Genomic DNA, 25,729 nt, shown 5'->3' with positions numbered 1-25,729 from the left:
CACATTACTTTATTTTAATAAAATATTTCAGTTGTTGTGTATATTACATTTGTTTTATTTGATGACTTTATTATTTCATTCCAAGTCATCATCTCATCTCTATAGAGCTGCTGCCTATGCTGTCTGACAAAATCCCTATTTTTTAGTAGTTCTTCAAAGTATATAAGGCATACTTTTATGACTGCTGAATACCAACTATGCGTCACTTAGCTCATGTATTTTCAGCTAGAAATAAGTTGTGAAGCAATGGTTTATGGTCATTGTAGTCAATTACAATGTTTTCTGTGCTAAAATACATAGAATATTGGCCTGTTGTAAACTACAACTCACTGCTACATCGCACAGTTCGGGCTTGCTCTGATTTGTCTCGAAAGAAACTGCACAATGTGTGCATTGACCTCACAGAAATAAAAAAAATTATAAACTAAATGGAATTCAAATAATTGAACCCACGTCTGTCAATTAGTTGTTTAAAAAATTAAATGTTGGTTAATCGCTCTGCACTACTTGCATGCCTTTATAGCCTATTATATAATATGGCTAAGAATATATTTTGTGATAACTGCACTGGGAGTTTTATTTTGTAGAAAAAAAGAAAAAAAAAGTTTTTCGGTTAGGAATTTCTTCTTAACGTTAACGACAATTCCATTTTTGTTTTAAACGTTCACACCCCTACTTCTTAGCCATGAGCAATTTCTCAAGCAAACATTTTGCTGGGACTGTCAGGGAGTGGTCTAAGTGGGGAGGGGAAAACTGAAAACTTGCTGTTATTGGCAGAGGTTTGAACTCTCTTTCTTATTGGTCTATTAACTAATTTACCGCATGGTGATGTCACCATGGAAAGGCCAAAGCTCCATCCCACCAAAACAGGCTGAAATTTCAGGCAGTCTTTTCAAACAGCTCTTACACTCAAAAGGCATAATCATAATTTTCACAATTTCACAGTATTATTCCAACCTCAAAGTGTGGAAATATATGTAACACATGAGAATCAAGTTTTTCACTGCACTGGGCCTTTAAGGTATTGTGTATCCCAGTCTCACTACAGGCAGAACTAAACCCCATCAGCAACAGACTAAACAAACCGATCAAACGTCAGCAGACCAACAACCAGTAAGTGGATGCTGATTACCCTAAAAGGCCCGGAAAATCCCACCCTTACCGCCAGTCTCTCCCTCTACATTGGGCAGGGCAAAGTGAGCTGTGTCTGGGGTGTCATTGTGCCATTAGGTCACTGTGCGCAAGACAGACTGAGGACATGGCGGGCCGAGCAGCACGTAGGCACATGGACATAGCCCAGCCTTATCACCGCCTGGAATGTTTTGGTTTGAGCCCGCTGCTGCCTAATCAGCATTCCTCATCACCAGGGCTGACAGAGGGGTGAGAGGGGAGTTGTGGATCGCCACGGCAACCTGCAAGAAGAGCTACGCTGCTGCCGGGCAGGACTGAGAAAGAGACCTGACACACAGAACAAGGGCCAGGGGAGCTGAGGGGACTTCCCTTTCAGAGGAGAACATCAGGACACATTGACTCAGGGTGATGATTCACTGGGAACATTGGTGCTTTAACTTCCTTCAGTGGTCCCAATGGTCTTAAACTAATAAGGGATAACTGCTGTATGTGATGGTAGCAACACACCATGCCTCATCCATTAAGACTGAGCAGTGAGCCCACCTCTTCACAGAAACAATGTGTTTACTGTTTACTCCCCAGATTGGTTCTGTTTATTGTGGAGCCTCACTCTACTTAGTCTCTACCACAGTCTACACTGAATAACACTCTGTAACACTATAGACCCCTACAGTTTTTCCTGTCTACCTGGCCTGAATAACACTCTGTAACACTACAGACCCCTACAGTCTTTCCTGTCTACCTGGCCAGGACAAAACTCTAGGCCTTAGGTCATGTAATCTGGAAAAACTCCTGCCCCTATGCATCTTATAATAACAACAACAACAACTAGATGGTAATTGTACATGAAGTACAATTGATGGGACTTGCTTTAAAAGTATTTTTGTGGTAGTGGTAGATGTTTAAAAAGTTTTACTTTACTATTCAAAACAAAGCAGTTTTAAAGTATGTATGGTTTAGAAAAACATTATGGTAATGATAGTGTATGCAGTAGTAATGGTGGGGACTGGTTATAGTTGAAAAAGTAGGTAGATGAAAGTTAGAATAGCCTGAACATATGAAAGTTGGTTTGTTGTATCTAGCTTGAACGGTTTAAGAGTTTCTGTTGGTGGGTTAATTTATGCTAATTTATATAGTTATAGTTGATAAAGGTTGTGCATAATTTGAAGTTAGGATAGCCTGAACATGTGAAAGTTGGTTTGTGTATGTAGCCGGAACAATTTAAGAGTTACTGTTGGTGGGTTATATTATGCAAATGTATTCAAATGTATATTGTTATTAGTTCATAAAAGTTGTCATGAATTTGAAGTTAGGATAGCCTGAACATGTGAAAGTTGGTTTGGTGTATCTAGCTTGAACATTTCAAGAGTTACAATTATTGTTGGTAGTAATTATATGCATGCACATTTAAGTAGTTATAATTTATAGCACAGACCAGAGCTAGCTACAACCAGGACCAGAGCTGGACCAGAGCTAGTGCAGACCAGAGCAGTAGTTGTGGTCACAGTAGTGATCAGTAGTTTTGTGGTCAGTAGTTGTGGTTCAAAAGTTGTGGTCAGCAGTTGTGTGGTTAGTAGTTGTGTGGTTGTAGTCAGTAATTGTGGTGGTCAGTAGTTATGGTGATTAGAAGAGTGGTCAATAGTTGTGCGGTCAGAAGATATGTGGTTGTGGTCAGTAGTTGTGTGGGTGTGGTCACTAGATGTGGGCAGCAGTTGTGTGGTTGTGGTCAGTAATTGTGGTCAGTAGTTGAGTGGTCAGTAGTTATGTGTTTGTGGTCAGTAGTTGAGTGGTTGTGGTTAGTAGTTGTGTGTTTGTGGTCAGTAGTTGTGGTCAGTAGTTGAGTGGTTGTGGTTAGTAGTTGTGTGTTTGTGGTCCCCAAATGTGTTCAGTGGTTGTGTGGTTGTGGTCAGAAGTTGTGTGGTCAGTAGTTGTGGCTAGGTGGTTGTGGTCTAATTGTGGTGGTCAGTAGTTATGGTGATTTAGATGTGTGGTCAGTAGTTGTGTGTGAAGAAGTTGTGTGGTTGTGATCAGAAGTTGTGGTCAGTAGTTGTGTGATCAGTAGTTATGTGCTTATGGTCAGTAGTTTTGTGGTTCTGGTCAGAAGTTGTGTGGTTTTGGTCAGAAGTTGTGTGGTTGTAGTCAATAGTTGTGGTCAGTAGTTGTGGTTAGTAGTTGTGTGGTTGTGGTCAGTATTTGTGTGAATATGGTCAGAAGTTGTGTGGTTGTGGTCGGTAATTATGGTGGTCAGTAGTTATGGTGATTAGAAGTGTGGTCAATAGTTGTGTGGTCAGAGGATGTGTTGTTGTGGTCAGTAGTTGTGTGGTTGTGGTCAGTAGTTGTGGTCAGTAGTTGTGTGGTCAGAAGTTATATGGTTGTGGTTAGACGTTGTATGGTTGTGGTCAGTAGTTGTGTGGTCAGTAGTTATTTGGTCAAATGTTGTGTGGTTGTGGTCAGTAGTTGTGGCTAGGTTGTTGTGGTCAGTAATTGTGGTGGTCAGTAGTTATGGTGATTTAGATGTGTGGTCAGTAGTTCTGTGTGAAGAAGTTGTGTGGTTGTGGTGACTAGATGTGGTCAGCAGTTGTGTGGTTGTGATCAGAAGTTGTGGTCAGTAGTTGTGTGATCAGTAGTTATGTGCTTGTGGTCAGTAGTTTTGTGGTTGTAGTCAATAGTTGTGGTCAGTAGTTGTGGTCAGTTGTTGTGGTCAGTAGTTGTGTGGTTGTGGTCAGAAGTTGTGATGTAATCAGTAATTTTTTGGTCAGAAGTTGTGTGGTTGTGGTCAGTATTTGTGTGAATGTGGTCAGAAGTTGTGGTTGTGGTCAGTAATTGTGGTGGTCAGTAGTTATGGTGGTTAGAAGTGTGGTCAATAGTTGTGTGGTCAGAAGTTGAGTGGTTGTGGTCAGTAGTTGTGTGGTTGTGGTCAGACGTTGTGTGGTTGTGGTCAACTGTAGCTCAGCTGGTAGAGCACGGCGCTTGTAACGCTAAGGTAGTGGGTTCGATCCCCGGGACCACCCATACACAAAAAAAAAAAATATGCACGCATGACTGTAAGTCGCTTTGGATAAAAGCGTCTGCTAAATGGCATATTATATTATTATTATTATTATTATAACCGTTGTGTGGTTGTGGTCAACAGTTATGTGGTTGTGGTCAGTTAGTTGTGGTCAGTAGTTGTGTGGTCACTCTTCACCCTAGTCATAATTTTTGTGTTTGAGTATCCATAGCAACGTCTCCATTTGGGCTGCTCAATGACGTCAGGCAAACTAGCCAGTTTAGTTATTTAGAGCACAGAGCATGATCCTGAAAAGGCAGACAAAGCTAGTAAGCATTGGAAATCTTATCTTTATCATTCCAGGTCGTCCAGACCGGGGAAGCATTCTTAGCGCTCTTAGCGCTAGCTGTTCGGTCTGGAATTTGAAGAGCTATGAAGACATTCTGTCCTGTGAGTCTAGCATTGCTAGGCAACAGTAGCGTTGGCAACACTGCTCCCTTTTGGCTAAAGCAAGTGTGAGAAACATGCTAACATACAGTACGTTTGGGCTTTATTAATAATTAAATACTGCACTCTGACCCACAAAACTTATTTGCTAGATTCATGATAGTGTTGTTAGACAAAGCAAGGAAAGTGAACTTCAAAACGTGATGTAGTTTTATTGGAATTTGAAGCTGTTGTTGGTAAATAATTAATCTGCTAGTTTCTGACATGATTTACTGCAGCTAGAAAGAGAGCAGTTGATGGGTTCCTAAAACAGCTCTATCTACAGATTGGTAGACGCTATTCCTAATCGGTTTTCGAATTTGACAAGCAGAGAAGTAGGGGCAGATTTCATACCATCTATGTTTTTGTCTGAATTGTTGGGGGAGTGGTCAAAATGGCAGTTATTTGGAAAAGGTTTAGGGGAAAATGTGGTAATTCAGTTACTAAAACAGCTGTATTGTTAGATCCGTAACGGATATTTTGGATCCGTGAACAGATTTGAATAGCAGAGAAGTAGAACATTTCATACGCTCTAACTTTTTGTCTAACTTGAGGTAGTGGTCAAAACTGCAGTTGTTTGCAAAAAAGTTACAGAAAATGTTGTTGATGCGGTTACTAAAACAGCTGAAACTTTTTATCAGAATATGTTTATTTGGTTCAAACGCCAGATTTGAGAAGCAGAGAAGATTTAAATGCTCTAACTTTTTGTGTAAGTTGTTGCAAAGTGGAATAAGTAGCTGATTTGTGTCAAAAGTTGCTTTATTGCATTTACAGTGAATGGAAGTTGGAAGTGATGATGTCACAATGGGGCCTTTTAGAATCTTGAGGAAATCCCATGTAAGCAGATGGAGGACAAAAAGCAGGACAAAAAAAATTTACAACTTCAAAAGTATAAAAGATATCAAAAAGTTATATACAAGCACACTATTCCAGATCGATCTGCACATTTTAAAGTTTGAACGGCGTTTCTAGCTTAAATGGTGTAGGAGGAGTAGCGTTCCAAATAATAATAATAAGAAGAAGAACTATGTCAAAGATTTAAAATGGGATGTTTGCGTCGCAAGTCCCATTAATAATAGTAATAATAATAATAATAATAATAATAATACATGTATTTTATATAGCATTATTCATTACAAACAAGAATCTCAAAGTCACTTTAAAAACAAAACAAAAACAAATGTATCGATCTGGCAGTTCATGGTTGATGGTCTTCCACAGCTTCAGATGTCTATGCAGTTCAGAAAGGCAGTCAGTAGCAGTAGCTTGAGTGGAAGGAGCATTGATGATACAGACATACAGTGGGGGAAAAAAGTATTTAGTCAGCCACCAATTGTGCAAGTTCTCCCACTTAAAAAGATGAGAGGCCTGTAATTATGACAGACAAATTTAGAAAAATTAATCCAGAAAATCACATTGTATGATTTTTTATGAATTTATTTGCAAATTATGGTGGAAAATAAGTATTTGGTCACCTACAAACAAGCAAGATTTCTGGCTCTCACAGACCTGTAACTTCTTCTTTAAGAGGCTCCTCTGTCCTCCACTCGTTACCTGTATTAATGGCACCTGTTTGAACTTGTTATCAGTATAAAAGACACCTGTCCACAACCTCAAACAGTCACACTCCAAACTCCACTATGGCCAAGCCAAAGAGCTGTCAAAGGACACCAGAAACAAAATTGTAGACCTGCACCAGGCTGGGAAGACTGAATCTGCAATAGGTAAGCAGCTTGGTTTGAAGAAATCAACTGTGGGAGCAATTATTAGGAAATGGAAGACATACAAGACCACTGATAATCTCCTTCAATCTGGGGCTCCACGCAAGATCTCACCCCGTGGGGTCAAAATGATCACAAGAACGGTGAGCAAAAATCCCAGAACCACACGGGGGGACCTAGTGAATGACCTACAGAGAGCTGGGACCAAAGTAACAAAGCCTACCATCAGTAACACACTACGCCGCCAGGGACTCAAACCCTGCAGTGCCAGACGTGTCCCCCTGCTTAAGCCAGTACATGTCCAGGCCCGTCTGAAGTTTGCTAGAGTGCATTTGGATGATCCAGAAGAGGATTGGGAGAATGTCATATGGTCAGATGAAACCAAAATATAACTTTTTGGTAAAAACTCAACTCGTCGTGTTTGGAGGACAAAGAATGCTGAGTTGCATCCAAAGAACACCACACCTACTGTGAAGCATGGGGGTGGAAACATCATGCTTTGGGGCTGTTTTTCTGCAAAGGGACCAGGACGACTGATCCGTGTAAAGGAAAGAATGAATGGGGCCATGTATCGTGAGATTTTGAGTGAAAACCTCCTTCCATCAGCAAGGGCATTGAAGATGAAACGTGGCTGGGTCTTTCAGCATGACAATGATCCCAAACACACCGCCCGGGCAACGAAGGAGTGGCTTCGTAAGAAGCATTTCAAGGTCCTGGAGTGGCCTAGCCAGTCTCCAGATCTCAACCCCTTAGAAAATCTTTGGAGGGGAGTTGAAAGTCCGTGTTGCCCAGCGACAGCCCCAAAACATCACTGCTCTAGAGGAGATCTGCATGGAGGAATGGGCCAAAATACCAGCAACAGTGTGTGAAAACCTTGTGAAGACTTACAGAAAACGTTTGACCTGTGTCATTGCCAACAAAGGGTATATAACAAAGTATTGAGAAACTTTTGTTATTGACCAAATACTTATTTTCCACCATAATTTGCAAATAAATTCATTAAAAATCCTACAATGTGATTTTCTGGATATTTTTTTCTCATTTTGTCTGTCATAGTTGACGTGTACCTATGATGAAAATTACAGGCCTCTCTCATCTTTTTAAGTGGGAGAACTTGCACAATTGGTACGTTTTCCCCCACTGTACAGTGCACTGAGTATACCACACATTAGGAACACCTTCCAAATATTGAGTTGCAACCCCACTTTTGCCCTCAGAACAGCCTCAATTCATCGACACTCTACAAGGCATTCCACAGGGATGCTGGCCCATGTTGACTGCAAATGCTTCCCACAGTTGTGTCGAGTTGGCTGGATGTCCTTTGGGTGGTGGACCATTCTTGATACACAGAGGAAACTGTTTGCATCAATGCACGGGCGAGTCAGTGCCACATTTTCATTTGTGCCGAAATCAAAATGAAAGAAAAGTTATCTTGCAAATTCAGCAGGCTATGGAGTGAAATTGGTTTTTAGCAGTGCCATCTTTATTTTATTACTTATCGTTAATGCCGTCTTTGGCGTGCACGAGCACCTTTTGTTACCCACTCCTATCGATAAAAATAATTGCATTTTGTATTTGTATTTATTATAGATCCCCATTAGCTGCTGCCAAGGCAGCAGCTACTCTTCCTGGGGTCCAGAAAAATTAAGGCAGTTATACATTTTAAAAACATTACAATAAATTCATAACAGATTTCACAACATATTAAGTGTGTGCCCTCAGGCCTCTACTCTACTACCACTTGTCTATAACACAGAATCCATGTGAACATGTGTGTATAGTGCGAATGTTATCGTGTGTTTGTATGCATGTGTCTATGTTTGTGTTGCTTCACAGTCCCCGCTGTTCCATAAGGTGTATTTTTATCTGTTCTTTAAATCTAATTTTACTGCTGGCATGAATTAAGTAATGCAAAAGTTTTACTGTGCTTGAAGTTTCAAATGCATTCTGTCATTACTAAATGTGTACTGTGATAGGTATTTTAAACATAATTTTTTAACACAAAAAAACCTTTTCATTAATAAAATATTTAAAATCAGTCATCTTCTTCAAATGAAGGGGATGATGACGGAATCTTTGCGAGAGGAAGGGAATCTGATTTCATTGGTCGTCAACTAGCGGCTCAGGATAAATAGCCCTGAGTTAGCCTGCCCTGGAGCAGGTTGGTTCTGAAATGTACCTGGCTAAAAGGTGAGCCACTTTCGTTGTACAAGTTATCCCGAGGTGAACTCAGAGTTGACCAAAGTTACCTCGGTAACTCCTCAAACCTGGCTCAGTAGAACCAGTTCAGTGGTAAATGTGATGACGGTGACATCTCAGTTCACCCTCAACCTTGTTCTCGCTCTGATCCACAGTTTAACACACACACACACACACACACACACACACACACACCAAGTGGAAAAGATTAGTTAGTCACCAGTGTGTGTGGTCTGCAGCCTGAACTAATAAGGTGATGTCAACACCAACCCAAAGTGTTCTTCTTACTCAGAACATATTAGCACGTCCACAGGGGCCAGGTCTGTATAAACACAGCACTACTCACTCCACTATCAGATCCCATCTATAAACATACTTACACAACACACAGGCTGCTCTAATGAGCTAGTTTCCCCAAACCCTCAAAATGGAGTTAGCAACTGACGTGATTTGAGGACGTTTCAAAGGAGATTCAAAAGTGCAAAAATAATGGAATTATATCAGGAAAGATTGTTTTTCAGGCATAGCAGGCCATCACCACTAGGCTAAAAGTAGAACGTTACAGTTCTAAGCATAATGAAATTATAAAAGGAATGGCGTTACAGAAATTATCCATAAACGATCACGCTTTCATAACCATATCAATCTCTTTCTCTCCTCTGTCTCTCGTTCTGACAGGGCACCCACAAGGATGCTAATATGGGTTTTGCGTATGCAGTGAGCTCCTCCCAGTCCGTGACTATTCTGACCTGGCCCCCTTTTCAGGCCCTGATGGCTGGTCTCCATAGAGATACAGAGTCCTATAATGCCTAGGTTAATTGGCAGGAGCCCTGGTGCTATTGGGGTGAGTCCTATTGTAGGACTACTGACTGGTGCTATTATACTGTGGTGCTCTGCAATGTTGTTCTGTGCTATGATGCAAGGTGCATCTGTGCTATGTTGTTGTTGTTCTGTTTTATGCTATACTGTGCACAGTTGTGTGGTGAGGTTCCTTATGGAGCCAATAGAGAGAATGTGAATATGGGGCACTCCTACACATAATACACACAAACAACCACACACACCAAAGGCCGGAACAACATGTCAGAGCTTCCCTCCGGCAAAGAACAGCAGGAGATATCGGAGGGACTCACACACAAACCTTCCTGACAGCCCTACGCCTACAGTCTTACTCATCAGTGAGTTACTTCACACCAGCTGAGATGTGTCATATAATAAAGCATATGTTCTCCCTCCCTGACTCCATACGCAGAGCCTCGGCTCACCACTGCACTCCTAAAACAGCTCACCGCGCTCCCTCACACCGCTCCACCTGCCTCGTACATGGGGAGACGCGGGGAAATCACTCAGCTATGACATTTACAGACTAACACCTTGAGTCTGAAGTCAACTTTAAAAGATAGGGTTAGAAGAGGAAGACTAACAGCCTCCGTACAGTTCAGTTTCTTCCTTTAGGGCCCTATCAAATCCACGAGAGAATCACGGAATGAATACATTCAAACGGAATTAAACAATATTCAAAAATCTATTGAACTTAATGTATTGAAAATGATTAGCGGTGCGTGCGTCTACCACTTTGTGTAGCCGTTAGTGATGATGCTAATAAAGTATTCTGGTAGATGGAAAGGATTTCTTAAAAACCTTATCAATTAAATGTTAACTACCTGGCAGAAGGATATCATGATTATTTTCATCAATCCATTGGGTATTTGTTTTGCAGACTCTACCATCACGTGCTCTACAACAACACTCCTAAACAACAGCGTCTTGCTTGGTGCACACTGGAATTAAAGGGTAACTAAACCGAAAAATCTTTAAAAGTGGCCTGCTGATGTGGTGTAAGCATTGTTGTGGACTTAGAACATCCAAACTAGTAGTTTGTCTATTTGAGAGTGAAAACCTGGAAAAACAGGGGAAACTGAATTTGAGAAAAAACTAAACATAATCAGGCAAAAAATTAAAAAGATTGTATAGGGCCCTATTCCTTCTACCAACCAGAGATTGATTATTCATGAGGGATGACTCCCGCAGGTGTGCGTGTGTGTGTTCATCCGTGCGTACTTGTGTGTATGTATCATCCCTGCATCAGCAGCTCGGGTGTTATCCCCTGCTATTTAGGCTCTGGTATTCAGAGACCGTTCTAATAACGTCATAAAGACAGGTCTGAACAGGCTCTGACTAGGGCACAAACATCCCTTTTTCTATCTCTCTCCCAGCCAGGCAGTGGTGTGATGGTGTGCGTCACAAATGGCACCCTATTCCCTACATAGTGCACTACTTTTGACCAAAGCCCTGTGTGCCCTGGTCAAAAGTAGTGCAATATATACGGAATACGGTGCCATTTGGGTTGCAGACGGTGTGGTGTAGGTGTCAGACCTTTGTGTAGAGTAAAGCTGTCTGTTTATGCTGCTGGGTTTAACTGTGCAACACGGGACAGAAGAGGGGAGGAGGAATTTTCCCAGGCTTCATTCCCAGGCAAGCACACCCAAAACTCACACCAAACCCAGCCTGCTCGGTGCTCCGCTCCCAACTCCCTCACAATTTCCCATCCTCAACCCTGTCTTGAACTCTCCATGGCTCTCCCTAGCTGGCTGACTGAGTCCTCTTCTCGCATTCAGACCTGGGTTCAAATACTTTTCGAAAAATAATTTAAAATACTGCGCTTGATTGAGCTTGCCTTGCTTAATGGATAAATAAAATAGTCCCAAAACGGCAAAACCTGCCCATCTGGCAGTGTAGAGAAAAACGCTCAAAGTATTTTAAAGATTTAAAATAGTATTTAAACCCAGGTCTGCTCACATACCATAAGCTAATGGGATCTCAACATCACGTGTTGCCTAATATAATACCCAGAGGGAACCACAGTTCCGTGTTGAACATCCTGTTTGTTTTTGTTGATACTAGGGCTGTGACGGTCTTGGAATTTTGGATAACCGTTATTGGCCAGACAAATGACCGCGGTCTCTGTAATAACCACTCGAATAGCACATGTTCTCCTTTCCTCTGCTCCGGACTGCATGTGTTGCCATAGAAATACAATGAATAGACCGGCTGTCCCCATTCAAGCCAATGATGGCATAATGGGTGGACTGGCGGCCAATGCGAGTGTACCCATAGGAGCAAAGCAGGAAATAAAAGCAGGAAGTAAAAGCAGGACGTGTACGTGCTGTGATTTGTTGATTCAACTGAACTGACATTACAAAAAACACATTCCATTGCATGAGCCACATCAGTTAACATCAGTTGAATTAACATTCTACATTACCATGGAAATGATTGCATTACAATACCGGGCATCCATTGAGTACCAATGAGTTTACCAGTCAAATTGCCAGGGTTAGAGGCATAGAATTAGAATACTAATAATTAATTATATGAAATAAGTAATTTAATTCATGGGTTGCATGTTTCTTCACAATATTGTTTTGAACGTACTAATGCCGACTGAGCATTCTACTCAAAGCACCATCAATGAACACTGATGAACATGTTTCAAGCAGACCACCATAGTCCCTGTGCCCAAGAACACAAAGATAACCTGCCTAAATGACTACCGACCCGTAGCACTCACGTCTGTAGCCATGAAGTGCTTTGAAAGGCTGGTCATGGCTCACATCAACACCATTATCCCAGAAACCCTAGACCCACTCCAATTTGCATACCGCCCCAACAGATCCACAGATTATGCAATCTCTATTGCACTCCACACTGCCCTTTCCCACCTGGACAAGAGGAACACCTACGTGAGAATGCTATTCATTGACTACAGCTCAGCGTTCAACACCATAGTGCCCTCAAAGCTCATCACTAAGTTAAGGAAACTGGGACTAAACACCTCCCTCTGCAACTGAATCCTGGACTTCCTGACCCACCGGTGGTAAGGGTAGGTAACAACACTTCTGCCACACTCATCCTCAACACGGGGGCCCCTCAGGGGTGCGTGCTCAGTCCCCTCCAGTACTCCCTCTTCACCCATGACTGCATGGCCAGGCACGACTCCAACACCATCATTAAGTTTGCCGACGACACAACAGTGGTAGGCCTGATCACCGACAACGATGAGACAGCCTATAGGGAGGAGGTCAGACACCTGGCCGTGTGTTGCCAGGATAACAACCTCTCCCTCAACGTGATCAAGACAAAGGAGATGATTGTGGACTACATGAAAAAAAAGAGGACTGAGCACGCCCCCATTCTTATCGACAGGGCTGTAGTGGAACAGGTTGAGAGCTTCAAGTTACTTGGTGTCCACATCACCAACAAACTATCTTGGTCCAAACACACCAAGACAGTCGTGAAGAGGGCACGACAAAGCCTATTCCCCCTCATGTGACTGAAAAGATTTGGCATGGGTCCTCAGACCCTCAAAAAGTTCTACAGCTGCACCATTGAGAGCATCCTGACTGGTTGCATCATTGCCTGGTATAGCAACTGCTCGGCCTCCGACCGCAAGGCACTACAGAGCATAGTGCGTACGGCCCAGTATATCACTGGGGCCAAGCTTCTTGCCATACAGGACCTCTATACCAGGCGGTGTCAGAGGAAGGCCCTAAGAATTGTCAAAGACTCCAGCTACCCTAGTCATAGACTGTTCTCTCTGCTACCGCACGGCAAGCGGTACCGGAGTGCCAAGTCTAGGTCCAAAAGGCTTCTTAACAGCTTCTACCCCCAAGCCATAAGACTCCTGAACGGCTAATCATGGCTACCCGGACTAATTGCATTGTCCCCCCACCCCACCCCCTCTTTTACGCTGCTGCTACTCTCTGTTTATTATCTATGCATATTCACTTTAACTCTACCCACATGTATATATTACCTCAATTACCTCGACTAACCTGTGCCCCTGCACATTGACTCTGTACCGGTACCCCCTGTATATAGCCTCCCTACTGTTCTTTTAATTTACTTCTGCTCTTTCATTATTATATACATTTTTTACTGAACACTTATTTTTCTTAAAACTGCATTTTTGGTTAAGGGCTTGTAAGTAAGCATTTCACTGTAAGGTCTACAACTGTTGTATTCGGCGCATGTGCAAATACAATTTTATTTGATTTGATTTAATCAAAAGTGCATTACATTGGATTGGAAATACAATGACATTCATGAGGAGGCAAATAATTAGTAGGAAAACCTTTTGTTATCATTTTGATGCCGCCAGATTGACTTTAGATGCAGTATAACATTAGCTAGTTTGCTAAGATTGAAGGCAGGACACCGGATTTTAGCTAGCTAACGTTAGCATCGCTAGCTATTTTTGACAAACTTTGCTAGCTAATGACAACATTGCCATCTGTCTAAAGTAAATTTGACGACATGATAATGCTGGCAAAGTTGTTTCCTACTAAATATTTGACTACTTTAGCAATGTCATCATATTTCCAGGCACTATAGTGTAATTTAGACTAAACAGTCATTAGCCTCTGTCCAGAATGACTGGGCTTATCACAACTTTGGGCACCACTATTGTGCCACTGCTAGAGGGTGGCTTGAGAACATTCATAAAAATGGCGCGATGCGACCGAGTTGCAATCTATGAATAGGATCTCTACGGTTAGAAGTTCCAAGCCCATTCTATTCATCGTTTGCTACAACACCTTGCTTGCTTCAGCAAGGGGCAACAAAGTTGAATCATGTTGTTAAGAGTCCATGTTATCGCAGAAACTCAACCACACGAATGCCCATCTAGTCAGCTGTTATTTATTTTATATTTTTTTAAGATTATTTTATTTTCATGACGGTCTTCATCCATAACCGTTGGTTACACAGTTGTACAGTAATTGTGCCAGCCCTAATTGATACCCATTTCAAACTTCTCTTTCTACCAGAGCCCAAGCCAGAGAGCTGACAGTATGAGCGACCACGCCAAGACCATGTCTGGTTTACGAGGGTATGGAAGAGGAGGAGGAACACTAACTGAACATTAGGACCAGTACGACCCGTAACAGGTCACCATGCATAGTCAAGTGGGCCAGTGTGTTACAGAGAGGAATGAGAGGCCTATGTGTACTAGGATCCTGTTACAATAGACGAGACGACATACACACACATCAGATGATAATAGGCCCTTTTCACGATGACGTCATCTAACTTCCGCCTTTCCGCGTAGCAGGTTAACTTCACTTCCGTTCGCCCGTAACCTGAGACTTCTCTTCTGAGGTACGTTTAAGTTAAATTAGTAAAGTTAAGAGTAATAATGTTTACGTATATGCAATGGTTTGTAACTTGCTAACGTTATTGTTAATTCATAATTGTTCACTGCCTTAGTTACTTAAAAGTGGGCTAACAACAACTTAGTACCAGATACCGATAACGTTAAAAGGTAGCGTTACATTGCTGCCTGGCTGTAATGTAACAAGTTTACTTAGCTAGCTATCTAACCCTTTGTTAGGCAGTTAGTTTATTCATGAATGTATAGTAACTCGCCTATTCAAATACTGTTGTGCATGATAGCTAGATAAATATTGATTCCTGGTCAAAGCTGAATGTTAATTTAGCTGTTTCTTTTCTCCCGGTGTCTGTATCGCAACAGTATCCCATCCAACACCGAAGCATGGCACAATCTTCGAGAAGATGCTATTGCAGTGTACCATTTTGTTCAAACAACAAACAGAAATTCCCGTATCTTCCCGTAAAAATCTCCTCAGCTCAGCAGGGAGGACACTCTTAAGACCCAGGCCATCGCCCCGGCTGAGGATTTTAGTCGAGAGGGCCATACGGAGGGTGAAGGAGTACCATATCTGGGATGGGCTTGTTCCTCTTTCCACAGTGGGTTCAGTGAATCAGCTGTGGGCCATCTGCTGCCTCATGTCGAACTATCAGGGACCTCTTGACATTAAAGGAGACAAACCAGTCTGATGTTTTTGTCAACTGGAAGTTGTATATTTCCTGAGTAAGCTAGATGGGCTGTAAATAGAAGTACTTTTATATTACTGTATTGTATGTACAAAAAAATGTAAATATGAATTAACTTTGTTGGTAATTTAATTGATCTAATGTTATACTGTATGTTTTTGTTAAGGGTAATAACTTTTTCATAGCTATTAATGAACCTAATGTGATATATTGTAAAAATATCCAACTATTAACCATGTTATGTGCTTATGTGTCATGGCACTGATGGAACTATTAAATATATGTTTGCAAGCAACTGCTTCCAATCCTTTTTGATTTTGGTAAGAGCATTTACAACATCGCAATCCTTTTCAAAATTTGAGAGATGGTGCGCTCAGACCGATGGCTCAGTAGACTGGCGAATCAGAGCGCCGGAGGGGAGCAACGGGAGGAGACGTGACAGTAAGCCCCCCCGGACGCGCGGCTCCCGCCGCAGGACGTCGCCAGCCAGGAGGACGACCCCGAGGACCAGGAGCGGGCCGGTCAGGGCGGCGACGGTGGAAGTCCCGAATTAGGTTGGTGTCCAGAACGTCCCCAGCCAGAACCCAGCTCCTCTCCTCAGGACCATACCCCTCCCAGTCCACCAGGTAACGGAGCTGTCCCCCACGGAACCTGGAGTCCAGCAGGTCTCTCACCGAATACGCAGGACTCCCGTCAATGTCCAGGGGCGGCGGGGGCGTACCCCGGGGGACAGTATCCGCCAGAGGACCAGGAACCAACCGGCCTTAGGAGAGACACATGAAAAGGTAGTGAGGGGGAAGGAGCAGCCGGTACGATACCTCATTTATCCGCCGGGGGCTCAGTTTCTTGCAGGGCAGGCAGAGAGGGAGGTTTTTTGTGGAAAGGCAGACACGATGGCAGGCGCTGGGTCCTCCTGAGCCGCCAGGCGGATGTCTTCGTCCACATCCCAAACAACAGGTGCCACAATGAGAGATGGTGGCAGAATAGGACCCCCAGATCCTTCCTTTCTCCGGTATGGTGCATCCTGGACAGTGTGTCGGCTTTCACATTCTGGGATCCTGGGCGGTAGGACAGAATAAAATGAAAGCGATTAAGAAATTTGGCCCACCTGGCTTGACGAGAGTTCATCCGTTTCGCTGCCCGTATGTGCTCCAAATTCCGATGGTCAGTAAGAATCCGGAATGGATGGACTGCGCCCTCCAGCCAGTGTCTCCATTCCTCCAGAGCAAGGACCACCGCCAACAGCACCCTGTCTCCAACTCCATAGTTCCTCTCTGCAGGGGTAAGCTTTTTCGAGAAAAAGGCACAGGGATACATTTTCTCTGGCTTACCTTGCCGCTGGCAGAGGACCCCACCCACGCCCTCCTCAGATGCGTCCACCTCCAGGATGAAAGGACGAGCTGGATCTGGGTGTTTTAGGATGGTGCTGTGGTGAACCTCTCCTTCAGCCTCTTGAAGGCAGCGTCAGCCTCAGGGTTCCAGGCCAGCTTCTGAGGCCCCCCTTAAGGAGAGAGGTGAGATGGCGGCTATGGAGTTGAAGGACCTGATGAAATGCCGGTAGAAATGTGCGAAGCCCAGGAAGCTCTGTATGCCCTTGATGGTGGTGGGAACTGGCCATGACCTGACGGCGTCCTTTTTCGCTCTTTCCATTCAGTAGTGAACTCACCAGCGCTATCCTGGCTTGGTCCAATGGAGATGCCTTACGCTGACGTGCCAGATACAGTGAAACCTGTAGCAGGAAGCCTCTACATTTCGTCATTTTCCTGTCATAGTGCTCCAGCAGGGCGAGGGGTCCCTCAGACGTTGGTGATAGCCCGGGAGGAGGTGGACTGGGTGCACTCGCCGCTCCCTGATGTGGAACCAAAGTGATAGTCAGTTTATGCAGCATTTGGAGCACTTCCTGCATGGCGGCGTTCAGCTGGGCAATCTGCTGCTGGTGCTGGTTGAGGCACTGGGAAACTCCAGGAGGATTACCTGCTGTATCCATCTTCGTGAGGTGTGTTATTCTGTGACGAGTACTGAGGATACGAAGAGGCAGGACGCAGACGCAGGAATCAACAATGTAAAGGTTTACTTAACACTAAGCAAGAGAACAACAAAGAGTGAGTACACGACAAGACACTAACAATCACACATACAGTGGGGGAAAAAAGTATTTAGTCAGCCACCAATTGTGCAAGTTCTCCCACTTAAAAAGATGAGAGAGGCCTGTAATTTTCTCAATACTTTGTTATATACCCTTTGTTGGCAATGACACAGGTCAAACGTTTTCTGTAAGTCTTCACAAGGTTTTCACACACTGTTGCTGGTATTTTGGCCCATTCCTCCATGCAGATCTCCTCTAGAGCAGTGATGTTTTGGGGCTGTCGCTGGGCAACACGGACTTTCAACTCCCTCCAAAGATTTTCCATGGGGTAGATGGAGACTGGCTAGGCCACTCCAGGACCTTGAAATGCTTCTTACGAAGCCACTTCTTCATTGCCCGGGCGGTGTGTTTGGGATCATTGTCATGCTGAAAGACCCAGCCACGTTTCATCTTCAATGCCCTTGCTGATGGAAGGAGGTTTTCACTCAAAATCTCACGATACATGGCCCCATTCATTCTTTCCTTTACACGGATCAGTCGTCCAGGTCCCTTTGCAGAAAAACAGCCCCAAAGCATGATGTTTCCACCCCCATGCTTCACAGTAGGTATGGTGTTCTTTGGATGCAACTCAGCATTCTTTGTCCTCCAAACACGACGAGTTGGGTTTTTACCAAAAGGTTATATTTTTGTTTAATCTCATCATATGACATTCTCCCAATCCTCTTCTGGGTCATCCAAATGCACTCTAGCAAACTTCAGACGGGCCTGGACATGTACTGGGGATACGTCTGGCACTGCAGGATTTGAGTCCCTGGCGGCGTAGTGTGTTACTGATGGTAGGCTTTGTTACTTTGGTCCCAGCTCTCTGCAGGTCATTCACTAGGTCCCCCCGTGTGGTTCTGGGATTTTTGCTCACCGTTCTTATGATCATTTTGACCCCACGGGGTGAGATCTTGTGTGGAGCCCCAGATCGAGGGAGATTATCAGTGGTCTTGTATGTCTTCCATTTCCTAATAATTGCTCCCACAGTTGATTTCTTCAAACCAAGCTGCTTACCTATTGCAGATTCAGTCTTCCCAGCCTGGTGCAGGTCTACAATTTTGTTTCTGGTGTCCTTTGACAGCTCTTTGGTTTTGGCCATAGTGGAGTTTGGAGTGTGACTGTTTGAGGTTGTGGACAGGTGTATTTTATACCCATAACAAGTTCAAACAGGTGCCATTAATACAGGTAACGAGTGGAGGACAGAGGAGCCTCTTAAAGAAGAAGTTACAGGTCTGTGAGAGCCAGAAATCTTGCTTGTTTGTAGGTGACCAAATACTTATTTTCCACCATAATTTGCAAATAAATTCATTAAAATTCCTACAATGTGATTTTCAGGAGAAAAAAATCTCAATTTGTCTGTCATAGTTGACGTGTACCATGATGAAAATTACAGGCCTCTCTCATCTTTTTAAGTGGGAGAACTTGCACATTTGGTGGCTGACTAAATACTTTTTTCCCCACTGTAACACAACACTGCACAGTCCAGGGCTACAGTGAGGGAAAAAAGTATTTGATCGCCTGCTGATTTTGTACGTTTGCCCACTGACAAAGAAATGATCAGTCTATAATTTTAATGGTAGGTTTATTTGAACAGTGAGAGACAGAATAACAACAAAGAAATCCAGAAAAACGCATGTCAAAATTGTTATAAATTGATTTGCATTTTAATGAGGGAAATAAGTATTTGACCCCCTCTCAATCAGAAAGATTTCTGGCTCCCAGGTGTCTTTTATACAGGTAACGACCTGAGATTAGGAGAACACTCTTAAGGAGATCTACAATCTTGTCCCTGACATCCTTGGAGACCTACACAAGGCTGGAATGGGCTACAAGACCATCGCCAAGCAGCTTGGTGAGAAGGTGACAACAGTTGGTGCGATTATTCACAAATGGAAGAAACACAAAAGAACTGTCAATCTCCCTCGGCCTGGGGCTCCATGCAAGATCTCACCTCGTGGAGTTGCAATGATCATGAGAACGGTGAGGAATCAGCTCAGAACTACACGGGAGGATCTTGTCAATGATCTCAAGGCAGCTGGGACCATTGTCACCAAGAAAACAATTGGTAACACACTACACCTTGAAGGACTGAAATCCTGCAGCGCCCGCAAGGTCCCCCTGCTAAAGAAAGCACATATACATGCCCGTCTGAAGTTTGCCAATGAACATCTGAACGATTCAGAGGAGAACTGGGTGAAAGTGTTGTGGTCAGATGAGACCAAAATCGAGCTCTTTGTCATCAACTCAACTCGCCGTGTTTGGAGGAGGAGGAATGCTGCCTATGACCCCAAGAACACCATCCCCACCGTCAAACATGGAGGTGGAAACATTATGCTTTGGGGGTGTTTTTCTGATAAGGGGACAGGACAACTTCACCGCATCAAAGGGACGATGGACGGGGCCATGTACCGTCAAATCTTGGGTGAGAACCTCCTTCCCTCAGCCAGGGCATTGAAAATGAATTACTGTTCATGTTTAGACTATTGTTTTTCATATATCATGAATAAATACAGGTTATTGACACTTTTATACTATTAAGCGTGGGACATTTATTATTTATTCCATGACCCATAAGTACTTTTTTAGTGTTGCTGACGAGACGCTGATGCTATTTACTGGTTTTAATGTCTATGGTGTAAAAGCAGCCTATTTCTCCTAAATGCCAGTTACCCACTTTTCAAGACTGCCACATGTTACACTCTTTCTCTAATCACAATTATAAACTGGGTGGTTTGAGCCCTGATGCTGATTGGTTGAAAGCCGTGGTATATCAGACCGACAAAACATTTATTTTTACTGCTATAATTACGTTGGTAATCAGTTTATAATAGCAATAAGGCACCTCTGGGGTTTGTGGTATATGAACAATAAGGGCTGTGTCCAGGCACTCCGCGTTGCGTCGTGCTTAAGAACAGCCCTTAGCTGTGGTATATTGGCCATATACCACAACCCTTGGGCCTTATTGCTTTAATATAGCCCGACCTTATAATATCGGCCTACCAATAATAGACTATATACAGTTGAAGTCGGAAGTTTACATACACTTAGGTTGGAGTCATTAAAACTTGTTTTTCAACCACTCCACAAATGTATTGTTAACAAACTATAGTTTTGGCAAGTCGGTTAGGACATCTACTTTGTGCATGACACAAGTAATTTTTCCAAAAATTGTTTACAACCAGATTATTTCACTTATAATTCACTGTATTACAATTCCAGTGGGTCAGAAGTTTACATACACTAAGTTGACTGTGCCTTTAAACAGCTTGGAAAATTCCAGCTTTAGAAGCTTCTGATAGGCTAATTGACATCATTTGAGTCAATTGGAGGTGTACCTGTGGATGTATTTCAAGGCCTACCTTCAAACTCAGTACCTCTTTTCTTGACATCATGGGAAAACCGAAAGAAATCAGCCAAGACCTCAGAAAAAAATGGTAGATCTCCACAAGTCTGGTTCATCCTTGGGAGCAATTTCCAAACGCCTGAAGGTACCACGTTCATCTGTACAAACAATAGTACGCAAGTATAAACAGCATGGGACCACGCAGCCATCATACCGCTCAGGAAGGAGACGCGTTCTGTCTCCTTGAGATGAACGTACTTTGGTGCAAAAAGTGCACATCAATCCCAGAACAACAGCAAAGGACCTTGTGAAGATGCTGGAGGAAACAGGTACAAAAGTATCTATATCCACAGTACAACGGGTCCTATATCAACATAACCTGAAAGGCCGCTCAGCAAGGAAGTAGCCACTGCTCCAAAACCGGCATAAAAAAGCCAGACTACGGTTTGCAACTGCACATGGGGACAAAGATCGTACTTTTTGGAGAAATGTATTTTGGCCATAATGACCATTGTTATGTTTGGAGGAAAAAGGGCGAAGCTTGCAAGCCGAAGAACACCATCCCAACCGTGAAGACAGGGAATTTTTACTAGAATTAACAGACTGGAACATGATCCGGGATTCTTCAGACAGCATTGAGGAGTACACCACATCAGTCACTGGCTTCATCAATAAGTGCATCGATGATGTCGTCCCCACAGTGACCGTACGTACATACCCCAACCAGAAGCCATGGATTACAGGAAACATCCGCACTGAGCTAAAGGGTAGAGCTGCCGCTTTCAAGGAACGGGACTCTAACCCGGACGCTTATAAGAAATCCCGCTATGACCTCCGACGAACCATCAAACAGGCAAAGAGTCAATACAGGTCTAAGATTGAATCATACTACACTGGCTCTGACGCTCGTCGGATGTGGCAGGGCTTGGAAAACTATTACAGACTACAAAGGGAAGCACAGCCGCGAGCTGCCCAGTGACACAAGCCTACCAGACGAGCTAAACCACTTCTATGCTCGCTTCGAGGCAAGCAACACTGAAGCATGCATGAGAGCACCAGCTGTTCTGGATGACTATGTGATCACGCTCTCCGTAGCCGATGTGAGTAAGACTTTTAAGCAGGTCAACATTCACAAGGCCGCAGGGCCAGACGGATTACCAGGACGTGTACTCCGAGCATGTGCTGACCAACTGGCAAGTGTCTTCACTGACATTTTCAACATGTCCCTGACTGAGTCTGTAATACCAACATGTTTCAAGCAGACCACCATAGTCCCCGTGCCCAAGAACTCTAAGATAACCTGCCTAAATGACTACCGACCCGTAGCACTGACGTCTGTAGCCATGAAGTGCTTTGAAAGACTGGTCATGGCTCACATCAACAGCATAATCCCAGAAACCCTAGACCCACTCCAATTTGCATACCGCCCCAACAGATCCATAGATGATGCAATCTCTATTGCACTCCACACTGCCCTTTCCCACCTGGACAAGAGGAACACCTACGTGAGAATGCTATTCATTGACTACAGCTCAGCATTCAACACCATAGTGCCCTCTAAGCTCATCACTAAGCTAAGGATCCTGGGACTAAACACCTCCCTCTGCAACTGGATCCTGGACTTCCTGGACGGGCCGCCCCCAGGTGGTAAGGGTAGGTAACAACACATCTGCCACACTGATCCTCAACACGGGGGCCCCTCAGGGTGCGTGCTCAGTCCCCCTCCTGTACTCTCTGTTCACCCATGACTGCATGGCCAGGCACGACTCCAACACCATCATTAAGTTTGCCGACGACACAACAGTGGTAGGCCTGATCACCGACAACGATGAGACAGCCTATAGGGAGGAGGTCAGAGATCTGGCCGTGTGGTGCCAGGACAACAACCTCTCCCTCAACGTGACCAAGACAAAGGAGATGATTGTGGACTACAGGAAAAAAAAGAGGACTGAGCACGCCCCCCATTCTCATCGACGGGGCTGTAGTGGAACAGGTTGAGAGCTTCAAGTTCCTTGGTGTCCACATCACCAACGAACTATCATGGTCCAAACACACCAAGACAGTCGTGAAGAGGGCACGACAAAGCCTATTCCCCTCAGGAGACTAAAAAGATTTGGCATGGGTCCTCAGATCCTCAAAAAATTCTACAGCTGCACCATCGAGAGCATCCTGACTGGTTGCATCACCGCCTGGTATGGCAACTGCTTGGCCTCCGACCGCAAGGCACTACAGAGGGTAGTGCGTACGGCCCAGTACATCACTGGGGCAAAGCTTCCTGCCATCCAGGACCTCTATACCAGGCGGTGTCAGAGGAAGGCCCTCAAAATTGTCAAAGACTCCAGCCACCCTAGTCATAGACTGTTCTCTCTGCTACCGCACGGCAAGCGGTACCGGAGTGCCAAGTCTAGGTCCAAAAGACTTCTCAACAGCTTCTACCCCCAAGCCATAAGACTCCTGAACAGCTAATCATGGCTACCCGGACTATTTGCACTGCCCCCCACCCCATCCTTTTACGCTGCTGCTACTCTGTTAAGTATTTATGCATAGTCACTTTAACTCTACCCACATGTACATATTACCTCAACTACCTCAACTAGCCGGTGCCCCCGCACATTGACTCTGCAACGGTACCCCCCTGTATATATAGCCTCCCTACTGTCACTGCTCTTTTTTTCTCGTTGTTTTACTCTTACTTTTTTTGTTTAAAATAAATGCACTGTTGGTTAAGGGCTGTAAGTAAGCATTTCACTGTAATGTCTGCACCTGTTGTATTCGGCGCATGTGACCAATAAAATTTGATTTGATTTGATTTGATGTCAGGAATTGTGAAAAACTGAGTTTAAATATATTTGGCTAAGGTGTATGTAAACTTCCGACTTCAACTGTAGATACAGTGAGTTTTTAGCTCTAGGTTAGGGGATATTAAAATATACACTACCGTTCAAAAGTTTATACACTACCATTCCCCCTGCTTTCTTGTGCCAACTGGCAGCTTCATTAAATAGTACCCGCACAATACCAGTCTCAATGTCAACAGTGAAGAGGCGACTCTGGGATGCTGACCTTCTAGGCAGAGTTGCAAAGAAAAAGCCATATCTCAGACTGGCCAATAAAAAGAAAAGATGAAGATGGGCAAAAGACACTGACAGAGGAAGATTGGAAAAAAGTGTTATGGACAGACAAATCTAAGTTTGAGGTGTTCGGATCACTAAGAAGAACATTTGTGAGACGGAGACCAAATGAAAAGATGCTGGAGGAATGCTTGATGCCTTCTGTCAAGCATGGTGGAGGCAATGTGATGGTCTGGGGTGCTTTGGTGGTGGTAAAGTGGGAGATTTGTACAGGGTAAATGGGATCTTGAAGAAGGAAGGCTATCACTCCATTTTGCAACGCTATGCCATACCCTGTGGACGGCACTTGATTGGAGCCAATTTCCTCCTACAACAGGACAATGACCCAAAGCACAGCTCCAAACTATGCAAGAATTATTTAGGGAAGAAGCAGTCAGCTGGTATTCTGTCTATAATGGAGTGGCCAACACAGTCACTGGATCTCAACCCTATTGAGCTGTTGTGGGAGCAGCTTGACCATATGGTACATAAGAAATGCCCATCAAGCCAATTCAACTTGTGGGAGGTGCTTCAGGAAGCATGGGGTGAAATCTCTTCAGATTACCTCAACAAATTGACAACTAGAATGCCAAAGGTCTGCAAGGCTGTAATTGCTGCAAATGGAGGATTCTTTGATGATAGCAAAGTTTGAAGGACACAATTATTATTTCTATTAAAAATCATTATTTCTAACCTTGTAAATGACTACATTTCCTATTCAAACTAATTTCATGTATGTTTTCATGAAAAAAAACGAAATTTCTAAGTGACCCCAAACTTTTGAATGGTAGTGTACATTTTTATATATTATGCAAATTGAGAATTACAGTATAAATGAATCTGATCCAGTGTCGTTCTCTGCATCACAAGTTCAAAAAACATGTTTAGAAAATTCAAGATCAGATGTTAATAATAATATTCTGCAGCAAAAGCATAGAGAAAAGTCAGTAACTTAATAATAATCATCATCATGACTCATATTGAAACGTTCAAAGATATTCGACAGTCGAGAAGAAACCAAAACATTTTCACACACAATCGTATACCGATTACGCAATACTTTATCAACAAGGAAGCGCTTTCAAAACATATCTACTCTACTTCCCAAAACTACAGTTTAAAATGTAAAACATGATGATATTCACCTGTGCGCCCTTCGTCTTCTCTTTGCAGTGTAAAATAGGTTTTTATTCGACAGAATTGCCATGTAGTTAGTTCAGGGACGGTGTCTCCGCATCATAAGGGTTGATATGCACATGTCGCTGTCCTTGTCACGAGTGGAACAGCACAGGGGCATGTGTTGTGGAGAAGTCCGCTGGCTTTTCCAGCAGAACTACACCTGGATTCTCTGGGCTTTAAAAACAACTTTTCTGTAACAAAGTAAGGATGGCAAATGCATTATATCAATGATATTCCAAAGTTTTCAGCGGAGACCCAATTCTTTCGAGAAGGTAGGGCGTTCACTCACTCTAGAATGTAGTGAAATATGGGTAAATTCAAGAGGATGCTCCTAAATGAATGTCAAAATGTCGTTTTCTTTAGCCTATGTCATTATGCATTACACACAATTAACCATTAGATTGTTCTCTACAATATTATAACCTGCTTATAACAGTGTTGATTAAATCAGAACGTTAGTTTGTGGTAAGTGTGACCGTTGCTAGTTTAGACCTCACGACTCTTTGTTATCTCTTCCATATTGCGGCGTTGTAACATTTGGAGGCGTTTCCGCGCTTTGGACCAATCAAACTCAACTTGATACCCCGT

The 25,729-nt window shown here is 43.5% G+C and overlaps 1 protein-coding gene across 1 annotated transcript in view; it reads right to left on the bottom strand.

The window, feature by feature from the left end:
• Positions 1–25,511, bottom strand: part of LOC121540455 (SH3-containing GRB2-like protein 3-interacting protein 1) — a 143,748-nt gene extending 118,237 nt beyond the window's left edge. The window contains 1 exon segment of the mRNA XM_041849332.2: positions 25,108–25,511. The gene's annotated coding sequence lies outside the window, so the exon portion shown is untranslated.
• Between the last annotated feature and the right edge of the window lie 218 nt (positions 25,512–25,729).

Source organism: Coregonus clupeaformis, chromosome 26, assembly GCF_020615455.1.
Source record: "Coregonus clupeaformis isolate EN_2021a chromosome 26, ASM2061545v1, whole genome shotgun sequence".
Lineage (NCBI taxonomy): Eukaryota > Metazoa > Chordata > Actinopteri > Salmoniformes > Salmonidae > Coregonus > Coregonus clupeaformis.
This window is presented reverse-complemented; position numbering and strand designations above follow the sequence as displayed.